This window comes from Manis pentadactyla, chromosome 14 (assembly GCF_030020395.1).
Source record: "Manis pentadactyla isolate mManPen7 chromosome 14, mManPen7.hap1, whole genome shotgun sequence".
Classification (NCBI taxonomy): Eukaryota; Metazoa; Chordata; class Mammalia; order Pholidota; family Manidae; genus Manis; species Manis pentadactyla.
The window spans coordinates 609,335-614,273 of NC_080032.1; positions in this window are offsets into that span (position 1 = coordinate 609,335).

The window sequence follows — 4,939 nt, forward strand, 5'->3', positions numbered from 1 at the left end:
TAAATATTTGCTAAATGTGAGATTAAATGGCAAATGCTGGCCTTTTGCATCCACAGTCATCAACCCTGAAGGGACAAAAGAACCAAATATGAGCTTTAAAAAATGTGAACCCCAGGACCACATACCCATGTGGCCAACTTAGCTGTTCCGGAGAAAGCCTGGACATCTGTACTTGTTAAAGGTGCTAATGTGGATCACCCCAAATGCAGGTTTCAGCCCTGCACCCCAACCCCCTCAATTCCTCAAAAGGACTCCAGGAAAGGGCCTACATGGGGGAAAACCACCCAGGCAGGCTGGCAGCACTCAGAGGGGCAAATCTAGGGACTTTTTTATTCTTGTTTATATTTTTTAAATTGAAACACAGTTGACGTACAATCTTACACCAGTTTCAAGTGCACACACCGTGATTCATCAGTCACCCATGTTGTTAAGGCCTCACCCCTGCCAGCGCAGTCACCACCTGTCTGCACAGGAGAATGTCACAGAGGCACAGCCCTAGGGTCCCCAAGCCTGGGCACGGTGATTCTTAGGCAGGACTTAAAAAGTGAGGAATTGGTTGGAACTGGGCAGAGATGTGACAGCATAGCCTTGGGCTGGCAAGCACAGCAATGGAAGGGTCCCAGTTGAGACCTAAAGAGCAGAATCTTTGCCAGGCTTGCCCTCCCGGGGTAGGGGAGCCGTGGAGCATGCAGCCTCAGCCTCGTTCTCGTGTCTGCTGCTTGGCCTGCTCTGTCCCAGCACTGACGCAGGGGCAGGATCCCGCATGGCACTCAGAAGACAGGCAGGTTTGAAGCCATGCAAAAGGAAGTCTGTTCAGAAGGTGGTAACTGAAAACCCATGTCCTCATGAAGAGGAGACGATCAGGCGCGGGCAGGGGCGGCAGCCTCCGTGGTCAGCAGGGAGCCAGGCCCAAAGCTTTCTTGCTCCTCTCAGTTAGCTACCAATTATTATTTTAATGTTAAATCATTGCATAATTAATGATATAACTCAATCTATTAAGCCCAGTTTAATGAATCAATCTAATATTTCACAATGAGTGAGGCACATTAAGGATATGAATGTATTAGTGAATCAAATGATTTGTTCTAAATAATGAACATGATACTGTTGTATCTAATTAGAAATGAAAATCAGGAACCTAATTAGAGACTATCTTAAAAACATATCACTTATGTCAAGTGTGTAGAAGGTAGGCTAGGAAAATACACGGCAAGCTGCTCGGCACTGGGCCAGGGGAGGACCCGGGGAAGCAGGCGTCCGCAGCCCCCCATGCTGCATCCGAACCCAGCAGCTAGGAGGCTGGCTGGGGAAAGTTCAGCAAATGCTTTTCCCAAACCCATCTATGACGACAGCTGACTCAGCACTGCACTGAGCCGGGCTCAGATCAGGTCGTCAGCAGAACCACTAGCTTCTACATTCATGAGGTAATGCAACAGCATCTTCTTTCTGGGAAGACTGTGTACAGCAGGAAGACACTTAAATTGATCACAAAGCCACATGAAAATAAAATGAAACACCGTATCTACAAGTATGCAGTTTTAAGGGTTTTTTAGACTGAATATTTAAAAAGTCCTTGTGGGGGGATACACAGTGTGATCTTAGGGGTCTCCTTCCAGTGGCCTGGAAACCAGGTGGGCCAGAGGCCACCAGCCTGTGGGGCTGGCTGTGTGTGACCCAGACCTCAGCGCGGACAGTCCTTCCTCCAACCCCATGCCCCGCGCCTGCCGCCCTCAGGGCACTTGCCTCTGCCTCCTGGAGCGAAGCCCGTGCAGGCAGAGGCTGTGCTGTGCCCTCTCTGCAGCCTCCGTAGCCTCTAAGAACACCTGTTGCACTCCTGAAATGTGTGAACTGCATCCCTGGCCTGCCTACTGATCTGAAGGCAGGATGTCGGCTGTGGATCTGGGATCCACCTCCTCCCCTGTGGCCTCATGGCTGCTCAGGTGGCCCTGCCGATAGATGGCCAAAGACCCAGCCGTCCCTGTAGGACTGGGGCTTGACTGGGGACAAAGCAAGGAGACGGGAAAATACAGTGGGAAAAAGAGCAGTTGTCCTTGGCTGACTGAAACTCACAGATTCCCTGGGGACTTATTTTCTAAATGGCTTCTAATTTCCTGTGTGTCTTGTCCTTTTCCCTCCACAGGCAGGCAGCCAGGAAGCAGGCTCCAGTGCCATCAATGCCTGGCATTAGCCCCCTGGCAGAATCCTCTAACTGGTGCCCAGCCGACTGTGTGAGCCGGTGGGAGGAGCACGTTACTTCACTTCCGTTTTTACCGCTGGCTCCAGAGATGAGCGTCTCCTCGTTCCCGCAGAGCCAAGGCCGCCCTCCTCTGACCCTTTGCAAAGACAGCGCAGGTGCGCATGCCCACCCCACACCCAGGGCTTGGGGCACCTGCCACCCACACCTCGGGATGGAGTGGATGCCTTTTAATATCAAGGACAGTGTCCTCCTGATGTGCACATCTGTACCTGTTCCCAACCCCAGATGACAGGAGAGGGCCTCTCAGAGCTGTGAACAGGAGACAGTTCTCCTAGGAACATCCCCAGGGGTCTTCAGGAGCCTGTCTTTGATGGGAAAGTGTGACAGACAGCACATTTACTTCATAACTGAATGCTGGCATGCAACTCCGTCCACACACATTGCATTTGATGCCATCTGATCCTCCCCACGGGATGAAGATGCTGCAATTGTCCCCATTTTACAGTTTGGACCTGAGGCCTACAGAGATTAAGTAGCTCACCCAGAGTGGATCCCTCTCTCATGCATACACACCCGTGCACACACACATGCACACACACACACACACACACACACACACACACAGTAGAGCAGCCTTCTGCCCCCTTTGTCTACCTAATTCCATTAAAACACCTCCTAAAAGCAGCCTCCTTTTACAGATCTTCTCTGTAGAGTCTTAGGAAGTTACAAAGGGCAGATTCTGGCTCTAATGAGAAATCCAAGCATCAGAGTACTAAACAGTGTGGTGTGCTGGGGGTCACATGGTCCCGGGTGGGGGCGGCCAGGGAGCAGGAGGGGAGGACAGGGGAGACGCCCTGCACAGGGGAATGCTGGCCTGACCCCACAGAAGGTTCTGGAGGGAAAGTGACGCCTCTGAGTCTGTCCTGGCTTTCACCCTCGCCCGCCCCTGCTCCCTGGGCTCAGGGAGGATGTGCATCTTCCCACAGACACTGCAGGGTAGGTGCCAGGGCGGGTGAGGGAGTTGGGGGGTCTGGGCGGAGGCACTGGGCCCTGGTCATTCTGCGATGCTCACACGTGGCCAGAACCTCACCCGTGACCGCACAGCCCCGTGCTCATCACAGGAGTGAGTGTGGGGAGGTGGGGGGCCACCCGAAGGCAGGCAGGCAATTGATCAGGAAGATTTGGAAATAGGTTCTGAAAGAAAGGTTGACAGATTTAGACTATTTAATAGCCTCAGGAGAAGATGCAGTAATAAGGCAAGTGAGCAGAGGCTCACCATGCAGAATAATAGCTGATTCAAGGACTACAGAGCTGGGGTACGTGACAGCAGGCAGGAGAGGGGCTGGCGCAGGGCGCGAGGAAGGGGGCGGCCAAGAGTGGCAGCCCACAGGGCCCCTGGGGGACCGTGCCCTACATGCACGGGTCTGCCGAGGGCCCCCCAGGGCCCTCCTGAAATGATCCGCCAGGACTCCGAGAGCTGCTGAGCGTGGGCGCAGACGCCCCACAACAAGGATGAGACAGGACGGGTCAGCCTTCCACACCGGCCGGGCCCGCACTGAGGGCAGGAGCGCAGGTGAGCCCTCCATGCATGGCGTCCTCAGGCTGCTCCAGGTACCGCCCTTCCCAGCTGAGCAACTTCAGGATGTTACTGACCTCTCTGGGCCTGGGCTGCCTCCCTCCCAGAACAGTGGCCCCGGCCCCCACTCCTGCCCCGGGTACATGTGAGGTCAGTGGGCACAGACACACTCAGAGCTGGGAGCAAGGACGCAGTAAGGAGGGTGCTCCTCGTGTGTGCGATATGCATGCTTGTGGCCGGCGGGGAGGCGACAGTGGCTGCTGCTTGGCTGGATTTAAAACACTTGTCTGTTGAGGCAGAATTTATTTTGAGTCAACACAGTATCACCAAGGGACACCCAAAGCAACCTGAATGCCAGGCTCACACTGTCTATTTCTTCTAGATACTGACTGCGCACCTGCGTCAGATCATCGCCACGAGGACGCAGACGTCCATTCATCCTGCCAGAGCCCTGGGGTGTGGGGCAAAATCTAGAAAGTAGCATCTCCTTCTGCAGATGTAGAAACGGAGACCAGGGTCCCCACTTCCTGGATCTGCAGCAAGTGGGGTTCATCACGTCCCCTCCCACAGGAGCCCATGTCCCCACCCAGGGAGCCAAGCCTTCAAGGTGCTGCCTCCCTCTCCTCTCCCTGCTCTGGTTTTTCTTTCTTCTTTTTTTTTGTAAAAATGAATGGGTCTTTCTTTAAAAGGAGTGACAAATAAGCACACCGAGGTTTGGGAACCTCAGAGGGACTGGGCTCCGGTGCACAGAAACCAATGCTGCCCTGGGTATGTCCTGCACGTGGCCCCATGAGCATGGGAGCCGCACAGGGCAGGCCAGGCACACTGGCACCCCCAGCCCACCCCCGGGGTGCCAGCACCCACCAGCTGCCAGGAATTCCCATCCCTTCAGTCTTACACTCGGCCCACGGCGGAGCCCTGTGAGGCCAGGCGCAGGCTGCGGTCTGCACAGCAGCTGTAGACAGGAGAAACCCTGCAACCTGGGGGCCTGGATGCAATGTCATTTCTCCCACTTTGCCAATGTGACCCTGCCCCCAGCCCTTCACACAGAGTGCGGAATGGGGGTCCTGTTTTCATGGTGAGGGTTTGCTGAGACAGGGTGGCTGGGGGCCAGCACCAGAACTGGGGCTCGGAGAAGCTGCGTCTGAAACAGGAAAATGAGGTCA